Raw genomic sequence first — 13872 nt, 5'->3', positions numbered from 1 at the left:
CTGGAGTTAATAGCATTTATGACTGTTCCCTTACCATCCTAGTAGTGGTGGAAATTTTGATTCTTTTCAGAGACTCGTTCATTTTTAGTTCGTTCACCAAAATGATTCGTTCAGACTCGTTCACTGATTCGTTCAGTTTTTTTTTCCATATACATCAGCAGCAGGTGCGGCAAAATGTGTTAACAACGTATTTACTTGTTACAAAATAAAAACTGATTTGACTTTATTAAAAATTGTGCCCTAGGCTACTCATTAAATTGATAAAATAAGTCTAAATAAGCGATCAAAGTCTCAACACTCTTTTTATCTTTTAAATTACACTCTTTTCGGATGACCAAATCACAAGTGTTTTTTAATCTGTTTGCATACTAGGCAGGCTAGTTAACATTTTATTTGTTTGGTCATAACGAGTTAAACGAGGAGTTATTTTCTGTATGTAAGTTATGAATTGCGCGTGCACAGTACGAATACCTGCGCTTTGCACTCACTTTCTGCTGATTGATGAACTAGATTGACAGAATGGCCGACCTGGTACACGAACTGGGTATAGCAACCAGTTCGTTCAATTCGTTCAATTCGTTCACGAACGGGAGATCTCTCTCTCGTTCAGACTCATTCAGCAGAGTAGATCCAACCAATTACAGGCGCCTTTAAGCCCAAACTGAAATGCAATTAGCTGACGTGAGTCACGTGACGCAAATGAGCTGGAATGACGTGACGCAAATAATCAATACTCTATTTTTTTTTTAATGTTTTACAGTTTTTAAACAAACAAAAGTGCATGACATGACATATATATTTATTTTTTAAAGTATAAAACCGTTGAAACATAAAACAACAATAATAAAAATAAATAATACAAAATGCACACATAACTAAATTTTGCACGCTAACGAAAATTTTAAGCTGTCTTTTATTAAATTAAACCATCAGCTTGCACTGTTAACTTCGTCGTCATTATTATCTTGACGTTCAAACAACTGGTTCTTTCATGCACGAACGAGATGTATGTAACAGTTCATTGGACTCGTTCAAACTCAAAGCAACTCAATAAAGGGCGTATTCGTTCACTAGATTCAACAAATCACATGCTCCGTCCCGTATCATACTCGAAGGCTATTGGCTCGAGGTTTAGTCACTCTTTGTCTTTGACAGATGAAACGGGCCACAGAGCTACACGGTTCATTGAGCTGCGCATGCGCGCAATAGCGGCGCGCAGTGGTAGAAGGGGGAATTTCAGTGAACGAGAAATATGAGTCAATGGATAACGTGAACGAGAATGATTCGTTCACCTAAAAGATTCGTTCAAAAAGAATGATTCGTTCACGAACGTAACATCACTAACCTAGGAAAGAAAAAATGTTTTGGTCGGACATTTGACGGCATGTACGGACACGCGGAATGACGCGGACGTTAATGGTGTAGACAAACACGCATACACGCGGATAGCTCAAAATGATGTCATGTTGCTCATTTAAAGTAATGTAATCGTTTGTTTTTAGCCAGGTTTCTATCAAACACAGCACATCTAGATTATCTAGATCAAAAGCTAGCAAGTGCCAGAGCAAATTACAGTGCCTGACATCATACTTGCGAGTTCACACACCTCTTTAATATTAATTTTGGTGATCTCCGACTGGCGAAGTCGAACATCATTTGTGCCGACATGAATAATGATTTTAGAGAATTTACGATTAGCATTAGCCAGCACTTTTAAATTTGCTGTGATGTCAGGCGCTCTGGCTCCCGGCAAACATGTGACTATGGTTGCTGGTGTGTCTATTTTCACGTTCCGTGTGATTGAATCACCAATTACCAGGGCACAATCAACAGGATTCTCAGTGGGTGTTCCACTGAGTGGGGCAAATCGATTTGTTATGGGGAATCGGAATGGAAGAATGGTTCTTTGATCCGTGACTAGAGCGATCCCTAACCGTCACCCATCTGCTCTGCTGCACGGGCTCTACTTCAGCCGGAACCAAAACATGTGAAGAGTTCACTATGCTAGGCGCATCCAAAACACTATCTAAAGATCTAGCATTCTTACTATCCTCAATTAAAGTGTGGATGCGTGTCTCTAATTCTGAAATCTTCTCCGTCAGCCTGTCTGTCACCTTGCATTTATCACAAATAAATCCTATTGCCATTGGAGGCTATACTAAACATGTGACATGTGACACAGGTGACAACAACAGGACAAGACATTACTCACCGTGTTTGTGTTTATTGATTCTTACTCACTGCGTTTGTTGACTGGTTTTTCTCACTGGGCTTTTCCTGAACTCACCCTTACGAAAATTAACCATGGTTTTACTATAGTAAAACTGTAGTTAACTATGACTGTAGTAACCGTGTTATTTTGGTGCGAACCATAATTTTTAAAAAAACATGGTTTTAATACCATGATTTTACTACAGTTATATTGTAGTAATACTACAGTAAAACCATAGTAACCATGACTGTTGTAACTGGTATTTTTAAAAACCATGGTTTTGATACCATGGTTTTACTATGGTTATATTGTAGTAATACTACAGTAAAACCATAGAAACACAAAACGTCTCAGGTTACGACTGTAACCTATGTTCCCTGAGAACAGGGAACGAGACAATACGTCGAATGACGCAATGGGGAACGCCTCAGGCGTAACAGGTGTCTGAAATCAAATATCAACTTACAGTAATCAGGTTGACCGGCGACAGCCCGTGCATCATCAACTTGAATGATGAGCGCGTCAATCTGGATGTATAAGAAGGGCGCCTTGAAACCGTGACAACATCCTATCGTCTGAAGGGACTGTTGCAGGCAGGCTCTGAGGCATGGCAACGAGACGCATTGTCTCGTTCCCTGTTCTCAGGGAACATAGGTTACAGTCGTAACCTGAGACGTTCCCTTTCGAAGGGAACTCAACAATACGTCGAATGACGCAATGGGGAACGAAATACCCACTCCGCCATGCTGAGGGGAGTGCATGCCGAAAATGCAGTGACAACTGTCAGAACCAGTAATTCCAAGGAACACTGAAACCACTCACCCTATTTCACATCGGGCTGTCAGTGACAGCACTCACTACCGGTCATAGCCCAAGCTAATGAACCAAGAAAAACCAGAACGTAATAACGTGGGTAAATCTGGGCCAGCTCAAAGGCTTTAGGACCATAACTTCAAAATAGAAGGGGTCCCTTCTAGGGAGTGTGGCTAGGGGGCCAAAGGGACCCCCAGCCAGTCACTATTCAGGAGAACACTCCTCCTGAAATGCCCCCAGGCTGGCCTGGTGATCTGTACTAAGACACACAGTCTGGCCATAGCCTGTCCGTCCAAGACAGAGCCTCTGGAAATTGCCTAGGAAAGGCATCCAAAAACTGAAGGCCCGCGAAGCTGGCAGAAACCATCGAGTTTCGGATCACAGAGACGGGATCCTCCGGAGAGTATGACTCAACCTCAAAACAACGGGAATCGTACGCTCAATCCACAAGTTTCCACTCAGTGCTCGCTTTTGAGCACTGAGGAAGTAAGAGAGGGATTAAAATCAGGAAGGTCAAAGAGACCTAAGACCTGATGACCCCCTGTGTGGGGAGCTCCGAAACATAAGGGCTCATGTCAGGAAAGCTGTACATAGTGCGGCCTGAAACCCAACGACCACAGCATGTGGAAGCTCATCCTTCAGGAAAGCCAGAGGCTAGAAACCTGACAGACCCACAATGTGGGGCTACTTTCGAAAAAGGTCTAATGAGACCTAAAACCACCAGTTGTGGGAGATAGCTTGAACAAGGGAAGTGCCTGTCGTAATGTATTGCGACAAAGACACATCTAGAGTGGGACCCAAAGTGAAGAACCGGAGTCTGAACCACATAAGAAGGGACCGAAGCATACTGCGCGTGACCCTCACCATAAGAAATGGATTTTAAAAAATGCACAAGACATCTCGTCGGGTGACTTACCACAATAATAGGTGAAGTATGGGTTTGTGTACTTCACTCTGAAATTCAGGAAGGCCTGTTGAGGCCTGTAACCTGGCGACCACAGTGTGTGGGAGCTCATGGCCAGGAAGGCCTGGTAAGGCCTGTAACCTGACGACCACAGTATGTGGAAGCTCGTAACCTGGAAGGCCTAGTAAGGCCTGTAACCTGGCGACCACAGTGTGTGGGAGCTCGTACTCAGGAAGGTCAGTGAGACCCAGCCTGGTGTACCTGAAAAACCACACCAGCGGGAGCTACTTCCAAAAGTTAGCTCTTAAGAACTCCTAAAGTGGGACCCGAGGAAAGACCAGGGTCTGAACCACATAAGAAGGGATTGAAGCATACCGCGCGTGACCCTCACCATAAGAAATGGATTTAAAAAGTGCACAGGACATCTCGTCGGGTGACTTACCACAATAATAGGTGAAGTATGGATTCATGTACTTCACTCTGAATTCAGGAAGGCCTGGTGAGGCCTGTAACCCAGCAACCACAATATGTGGGAGCTCATTGCTAGGAAGGCCCATTGAGGCCTGTAACCTGGCGACCACAGTGTGTGAGAGCTCATGACCAGGAAGGCCTGGTAAGGCCTACTACCTGGCGACCACATCTGGTAGGAGCTCGTACTCAGGAAGGTCAGTGAGACCCAGCCTGGTGACCACAACCTGTGGGAGCTTACTCCACCAAGTGGAAGCTACTTCTTCCAGAAGTTAGCCAGAGAAAGGCATCCCCGTAGCCTACTTAAGTGACAGGACGCCTCCTAAAGTGGGATCCAAGGGAAGACGGGGGTCTGAGCCACATAAGAAGGGACCGAAGCATACCGTGCGAGACCCTTACCATAAGAAATGGATTTTAGAGAGTACACAAGACATCTCGTCATGTGATTTACCACAATAATAGGTGAAGTATAGGTTTGTGTACTTCACTATGGATTCAGGAAGGCCGACTTGTGGCCTGTAACCTGGCAGCCACCCATGTGGGGCTCACATTCAGGAAGACCGGACGAGGCCTGTAACCTGACATGTAGAGGCCCAGCAGGCCTAATAAGGCCTGTAACCAGGCGACCCCAGTATGTGGGAGCTCATAACCAGGAAGGCCGGAAGAGGCCAATAACCCGAATAGCACAATATGTGGGAGCTTAACAAAAAAGAATAAACTCAAAATCAGGAAGGCCTGTTGAGCCTTTAACCCGAGAACCACACTGTGTGGGAGCTCATTACCCGGAAGACCTGGTGAGGCCTGTAACCTGGTGACCACAGTATTAGTATCCTCCTATTAGAAGGAGGGGGCGCACGGGAGGCGACATTAGCCCTCTGGGCCCGCCTGTGATCCTCAGACCACGACGGACCAGGCTCTCCCGCCTGCCTGGGCTGGGCCGAGGACCTCCGCGGTATGCAGCTCTTAAATGCCGCGGAGCACGCCCTCGCCTCCCTGAACTTCTCAACCACCGTCTCGACAGAAGGTCCGAAAAGTTCAGAAGACGAAACCGGCGAATCGAGGAGAAAAGTCTTATCTTTCTCCCCGATGTCAGCCTGGTTGAGCCACAGATGCCTCTCCGTGGCCACCATAGCAGCCATCGCATGACCGATGGAACCTGCAGACTGCTTGGTGACCCGGAGAGTCAAATCCGTGGAGCGGCGCAGCTCCGCGACCGCGTCAGGGGACAAACCAGCCCCCTGATCGAGGTCCCTCAGCAGGTCGGCTTGGTAGGCCTGGAGGACTGCGAGGGTGTGCAGAACCGCACCCGCCTGACCTGCAGCCTTGTACGCTCTGCCATTCAAGCGCAAAGTTGTTTTGAGCGCCTTGGATGGCAGGGTCGGAGCTTCTAGTGAGAATGGCCGACCAGAGGCGAGATAGTTAGCAAACGTCTCGTCTACTGGTGGCATCGACACATACCCATGCTCTGCGGCTCCCTCCACATCAGCGAAACTAGCCCGCTGATGCAGATGGAGACGCGCAGAGAACGGGTTCTTCCATGCCTTCTCGATCTCAGAGTGGAGAGCGGGAAGAAATGGAAGGCTCAACTGAGCTGGTGGTTTACGGGTGGGGAGGAACCGGTCGTCCAAAATACCACGAACGGGCTCCTCCCGGATGCGCCTCCACTCTAGCCATAATCCATCCGTGGCGCGCCCCATAACATCCACCAGTTCAGCGTACACTGGACAAGAGGGCTGAGATGGTTTGGTCTCAACCAAACTGACATCATCCAAAGCCAACTCTTGCCCGGCCCGAAGAGAATCATTTACAGATCCGTCAGAGAGAGAGAGCACATCCTCAACATTGATCTGTAAATCGTCCTCGTCAGCTGGCGAATCATCCGAAAGGTTAACGCCCCATTCCAGCTGATCCGCCAGCTCCATCTGAGAGCCCCACGAGCTTAATCACCGCTGAGCCTCAGCCCGAGCGGGACCAGTACCGCGGGGTTCAGATGCCGTAACCCAATTCCCTCTAGAAGTGGGATAGACAAGAACGGAGAGTTTTGATGGTAAAACCCTCGCAGTTCGCGCAAGAAGCTCCCTCAAAAGCTTCCCGCGCGTGCTCTTCACCCAGACAGAACACGCACAGATCGTGTGGATCTTGCGGTGTCAAATATATAGGACACGGATCAGCACACTTGCGGAAGGTATTCTTTTGCCGCTTCTCTGCACGCTTCATCTTGAATTGTTGATATCGAAAACAGACAAACAGTCCCCGAAGACGAAAATATGTTGTCACGGTTTCAAGGCGCCCTTCTTATACATCCAGATTGATGCGCTCATCATACAAGCTGATGATGCACGGGCTGTCGCCGGTCAACCTGATTACTGTAAGTTGATATTTGATTTCAGACACCTGTCACGCCTGAGGCGTTCCCCATTGTGTCATTCGACGTATTGTTGAGTTCCCTTCGAAAGGGAACAGCAGTTTTACTAAATTATATGTAAACTAAATTACCTTTAAGCCATTTAATTACAACACCTACAAAATAACAACAGAAAGAAGTTATCATTCTATGATACAGACTTTATTACAAAAATGACATAATCTGAAAGAAAATATATCTTGCATTTGTTCTCACATGTGACATAAAACAATTTGACTACAAAGTTATAAAACATTATTGGTGATAAAGTGGTGCTGTGCAATGGTTAAAAAATTCAGTTTCTAATTTACAAATAAAAAAAAATAGCAATTTGTACCACTGTAATAATGATTTATATACAAAAATAACATAGTACAAATAAACATGAATTAGAGCACCTTTAAATACACAGTATCTACCTCCTCTAAAATGTCTATAATTTGTGAACCACAACTGTCACAAGCATGTTTGCAATTTATACTGTACATACATTAACAGTATTACAGCAATATTACTTGACAAGAACAATAAATACTATACATTTAGAAGAAATGAGCAGTTCTTTTAAGAATGTTTTAAATGATATCCACTCACAAGGGATGAAGACATGGAGGTATAGGGGATGATTAATCCACACTTTAAATTCTAGGTAAAAAAGGTTTTGTTGAAAAACATGTAATGCCGCATCCATGCCAGTACACAGCAAAATCCCCAGTGTTAATTCAACACTGCTCAGAGTGTATTTGGTCCCACTCTACAGAGTGTTAAAGTAACACTGAAGCAGTGTTAAAGTTAATGAGATAATTAAGTGACTAATTGGGTGATGATTGAGTATTAGTGATAAACACCTGCCCTGCTGTTAACGAGCAGAATCACTGAAGGAAAGAGAAACACAAAAACTACAACTGACCTCCAGTCACAGCCTTAGGTTAAATCAATTGAAGATACAAAGAAGACATTAAATCTGTGAAGTTCTCAGCAGAGGAGGATTAAACGACTCCACAAACAGCATTACCAGCTTCACTTATTACTAACCAGAATGACTTTATTTCTGTCAGACTTCTACAGAAGATTTTATTGAGAATTAACAGAGGTTTAGATGTTGATGGTTTAGTCACCATTTAAAAAAATCACCATTATGGTGAACAGTGTTTCCTTTATTTGGGCAATTTGACTCTTGCCTTCTCATGTGATTTTATGGTCTCTGTAACAGTGTTAAACAAAACACATAATTTGTTGCAAAGAAAGCCAAAATCAAAAATGGCCTAGAGATAATGTAATAATTTACAACATAATAAAGGACAAAAAAGCTGCAAAATGTTATAAATAGTTCTAATTCTTTACAACATTTATTTTTGTACATATTAGACATCAAGCTGATTTTTATTTTATTTTTTAATGGAAAAATAATCTTTGGACAAACACACAGACATCAATAATCCACATATGAATCTCATCAATGGTGAAATGCTTTATGCCGCAATGCATTCTGGGAGGCACCATAGTTTAAAACTCTTCACTAGGGCTGGGCGATATATCGCACGATATTGTTATGCACATCTAATCAGTAAAGCCGGTTCCTTGATTAGTAGTAAATCACCTTCACATGCTTTCAAATTGACGATATGAGTGTTAAATTAAACAGTTATTTAGATAATTAAGTGATTAATTTAGTGATGATTGAGCATTATTGAAGAGACCTGATGATCACAAGCAGAATCGCTGAAGGAGAAAATCACAAATTGTAAGCCACCGTTATGGAGATCAGTGTCTGCTTTAGTTGGGCTCTTGACACTTATATTTTCACTTTAAGTTTTGTTTGCCTGTCGATATTGATTTATAACAGTCATATGTACAAAGGCAACTGTGATCTGATAGTGTTGGTTATGTTTTGACATAATCATGCAATGATCTGAAAAATTCAACTTATTCAGATGATTTGGTTAACTTGTTAGCTACAGTTTTGTAGTTCTGCAGCATATCTGTATTTTACTTATAACCTAAAATATTTAATAAAAAATATTCTGATCAAATCACTGTCATCTTTATTCAGTAACACAGAGATCAATAATCAGCCTGTCTATCTCAACCGTGGTGACATGTTGCCACCAATCACAACTCATTATTTTCCCACTTGAATATTCTACTCGTCACCGTTGTTGAGAAGCATTGACTGAATCTTGAGGTCTGTGTGTGCCTAAAAGAAAGATTTTTTTAAACAACTTTTGAGAAATCCATTATATTATATTTAACATTCTGGATGTTTATGCGGAATCTCAGTTATGCAGTAACCAACAGAATAAATTTTAAATTATGAAAGTCTTTATATAACCAACATCATTTTATAGTTGTTTATTTTTGTTCATCTGACAGGTTTAACTCAGATGCAACAGCAAATTAAAATATAAAATTTTTAATATAAGGGTCAAGAGCCCAACTAAAGTAAACACTCATCTCCATAACGGTGGCTTACAATTTTAGATTTTTTTTCCCTTGTGATTCTGCTTTAGGTGTCTTCAATAATGCTCAATCATCACTCATTTAATCACTTAATTATCTAATTAACTTTAACACTCTTGAGTGTGGACTCATATACACTCACAGGTGTGTTAGTTTAACACGGGAGATTTTGTCGTGACGACGAGCCGTAGTTAACTGACCAGCTGAGCCATATCGCATTAAATATCGCTGGCGATACATCCTCGATATTAACGCGATTTGGCTCAGCTTGTCAGTGATCTACTATACGGCTCTTTGTAGTAAATGCCGCTCCATCTGAAAGCAGGTGAAGGTGATTTACTACTAATCAAGGAACCGGCTTTACTGATTAGATGCGCATACAATATCGTGCGATATATATTGCCCAGCCCTACTCTTCACCATTGTTGAGTCACCTGTCACCATTGTTGAGATTTATATGCTGATTCATGATGTCTGTTTGTTTTAAAAAAAAGAAGTTTAATGATTTTCTGTGAAACTCTCTGCAGTGCATATAAAAAATCAGAATGTTGATGTTCAGTAAGCTGTCAAAAAAGGTGAAATTTATTTGGTCAGGGATAATATTAGAGAACCATTATTTTTTATTTACTGTTTTATAATGAAAACTATTATTGCTGAACACCTTTGTTTATTGTTTGCTATGTAACAAACAATATGTTTTGGTAAACATTGTTACAAAGACCAAAATTGTACTTAAAATACTGAGAGTCAAACTGCCCAACTAAAGGAAACACTGATCACAATAATGGTGACCAAATATTTTAAAACATCAACATCTAAACCTCCGTTCATAGACATCTGACAGAAATAAAGTCATTCTGGTTAGTAATAAGTGAAGCTGGTAATGCTGTTTGTGGAGTCGTTTAATCCTCCTCTGCTGAGAACTTCACAGATTTAATGTCTTCTTTGTATCTTCAATTGATTTAACCTAAGGCTGTGACTGGAGGTCAGTTGTAGTTCTTGTGTTTCTCTTTCTTTCAGTGATTCTGCTCGTTAACAGCAGGGCAGGTGTTTATCACTAATACTCAATCATCACCCAATTAGTCACTTAATTATCTCATTAACTTTAACACTGCTTCAGTGTTACTTTAACACTCTGTAGAGTGGGACCAAATACACTCTGAGCAGTGTTGAATTAACACTGGGGATTTTGCTGTGTACCTTTCTCTGTAATTACAGTGCATATAGTGTTGTTTCGTATTGCTACATAGTAAGTAGCATTTGTTACCCCCCTTGTTCTGTGTAGTTACAGGGTAAGTGTAACTCCTGCGGGCTGTAAATTAAAGTGGTGCTTGTTACCCCTTTATTACCCAAAACTTAACATATTGTTCCCTTACACCTACACGGAAGTACACTATAATTACAGAAACGTACACCGTAATTTCAGTGTACTTACACAGTTGTTTGCGGTTCGTAAAATAAAGTGTTACCATATATTAATGTAAATATGTATTTATGTGTTATGATGCCGCAAGAACGAAGCAGAGATTGAATCCAATCGCAAGCACTTTAATAATCCAACAAACAAAAAAACAGGGTAAACTCAGAAGAAGGTACAAGGAACTAGTAACAGTATAACAACAAACAACAACCGACAGCCAACAACTGAAACACAGGGCTTTAAATAAACAGACAAACAAGATAACAAGGGGGTGTATTTAATAAGAAACACCTGGGAGACTAATAAACAGACGAGGAACATCTGTGGACACTGAGCAACAACATAACAAAAGACAAGACACATGGCAAACAAGGAATCACGTGATATACAAGACACTACACAACCCACACGTAACATAGATCCCCCCCCCCATGGGCGGCTCCCGATGCCCATAGTGTAACACACAAAAAAAAAACACAAGTTCAGGAGGGCGGTGACGCGGAGGTGGTCTTGGGGGAGGGAAGGAGGGCCAAGTCTGTGGAGGGGAACGGGACCAGGGTGGACCAAGCTGTGCAGGTGACCGGGGCGAAGCAGGCTGTGCAGGAGGCCAGGGCAGAGCAGGCTGATCAGGTGACCAGGGCGGAGAAGAACCCTTGAGCGGCCATGGCGGTGAGGCCACGGCGGTGAACACCCCTCAGGCGGCCACGGTGGTGAAGACCCCTCTCTCCAGTTCAGACCAGATAAATCGGGGAGTTCCCTCGGGTTAACCTCCTTAGCCCCCAGCCGGTAACAGTTTGATTGCCTCGTCCCCCAGGGAGCAGGAGGCAGCAAGTGAAGCAAACCCCCAGGTGTACTGAAACAGATCTTGGCTACCCCCAGGTGTACTGAAACAGATCTTGGCTATCCAGGGCTAAGGCCGTGATCTGTCCAGCGAACTCCTGGATCTGTGCTGCTGGATTCATCTGTGGTCGCTTGTTCTGTTATGATACGGCAAGAACGAAGCAGAGATTGAATCCAATCGCAAGCACTTTAATAATCCAACTGTTTTTATTAAACCAGGGTAAACTCAGAAGAAGGTACACAGGACAAGGAACTAGTAACAGCATAACACCAATCAACAACCGACAGCCAACAACTGAAACACAGGGGTTTGAATACACTGACAAACAAGCTAAACAAGATAACAAGGGGGCGTGATTAAGAAGAAACACCTGGGGAGACTAATAAACATAGACAAGGAACACCTGTGGACACTGAGCAACAACATAACAAAAGACAAAACACATGGCAAACAAAGAATCACGTGATATACAAGACACTAAGCAACCCACACGTAACAGTATGTTGTCATTTCAATTTTTCTCGTCTGACTCACCTGAATGAAAGGCTCATTATTATGCCGGCCTTTGTCTCTCTCAGGTGAGAATCACCTAATTATTCATGATGAGGGCTGGCCTGTTCACACCCATTCACATATTGCCTTGGCAAACAAAAAATGTATTTCACAATATAACCCAATTCACAGTTTTATATGAATGATTAGGCAGGGTGATTTTCATATCATTGTGAAGAAAAAACTCTAGGCCACAAAATCCATTAGTCAAAAGTCTTGTGGACGCATATTTCGTATATATGTTTTGTGGCCTTATTTCAGAAACTTTTATTTTTAGTTTTTTCAATAACCATGCATAAACAATATTCCCTCAAAAATACATACATGTACATACATGCTTGCTCACATATTATGGTAGCCCTGTTTGTGCTAAAAAAAAGTGTACTTTCACCTGTGCTATTAATATGTTTATAAGCAGCTGAAAAAAGCACAAATGTCACAGCATTTCAAAACATCTCAAAAACCCCAAATACACCTTGGTCCCCAGGGGGTTAAAGGCCAACAAATTTAGATATCATTAGCTTTAAAAGCATGTCAGTGGGCAGTAGCATAAATTATTTGTCAAGCAGAAGACAGACTCTTAAACATGAAAATCAGGTTAAATGTTCCAATGAATGATCCACACTACAGAATGGAAATGCAGATTTTTTTTGCTTATTGTTGACAAACACAATCACATATTCAAAACAGAATTGAGAAATGATTCAATGATTATTTAGCATAGATGTTACATTTCAATCAAACACCAATACAATTCTTCTGTGTCCAGAGGCATATGAGCAATCCGATCATCAAAGATCAGTTTCAGCAACTTGTTTCTTTCCTAAATTAATCACCTAATTAAATTAATGCACCTTGATGCATTTTAATAATATAACCGTATATAACACACTCAAAAGAATGAGGGAGAGATGCGGAAGAACTTTAAAAAGATCTAATAGTAATTATTTTTATATATTAGTCAGTGATTTTATTGCCGTCCGAATCAACATCTCTAAGTTTACAAGAAGAGATTCAAAATTCACTGTTTAAATGCTTTTTGATCACTGCCGAGCACCGTAAGTACGATGTACACTTTTATTACTGAATGCTTGAAAGTATTTACAAGAACAATATTTCATCGCAGCTCCACCTCAGCGAACAAAAATGGGAAAGAGAAGAAAGCATGGAAATGTTTGAAATGGTTATTGTGGCAGCAATATATGATGTAATTTTAAAATATGTAGGTTAGGCTATTATAGCCTATTATAGCTTGGATTATCATTTATAATATCCCATAAGTCCTAATAAACTCCACTATTTCTGAAGTGCTTCTTTTATAAAGAACAACACTTTCTCTCATCACGCACAGAAGCAGCCGCTGCACGAGTGAATAACTGATTCTGGATCTGTCGATATCAGCAGATTCAGCAGCATTGCCACACACAGCACCGGCTAACATCTCAGTGATCAATAAAACTGTCGGTCAAACAGATACACAGGCATAATTTTTCAGTTCAGTTGTTTATTCAACAACTGTTCCAAACCAATTTGGCCAAAAAAAACTAAAAAACTAGAACATAGTTATATAAAATTACCGTCTACAGCCGTGAGAGGGCACTTGGATTTTGTAAAATAAATTTCTAAATAAACTGACTTATAGTCCAGTGCGACTTGTATATGTTTTTTTTTTCCTTTACATGAAGCATTTTTTGACGGATGCGACTTATACTCTGGAAAATATGGGATCTGTTCACATCTCAAAAAAATGTGTTTTGGGGTTTCATGTCCCTTTAAAAATGATTTGAAATGAATTTGT

General features: G+C 41.7%; 1 protein-coding gene across 1 annotated transcript in view; it reads left to right on the top strand.

The window, feature by feature from the left end:
• Positions 1-13872, top strand: part of LOC120470595 (uncharacterized) — a 58188-nt gene that overhangs the window by 21102 nt on the left and 23214 nt on the right. The window lies entirely within an intron of this gene.

The sequence above is a fragment of the Pimephales promelas genome, chromosome 2, assembly GCF_988280905.1.
Source record: "Pimephales promelas chromosome 2, fPimPro1.hap1.1, whole genome shotgun sequence".
Classification (NCBI taxonomy): domain Eukaryota; kingdom Metazoa; phylum Chordata; class Actinopteri; order Cypriniformes; family Leuciscidae; genus Pimephales; species Pimephales promelas.
The sequence above is the reverse complement of the archived record's forward strand: the minus strand, read 5'-3'. Positions and strand labels throughout refer to the sequence as shown.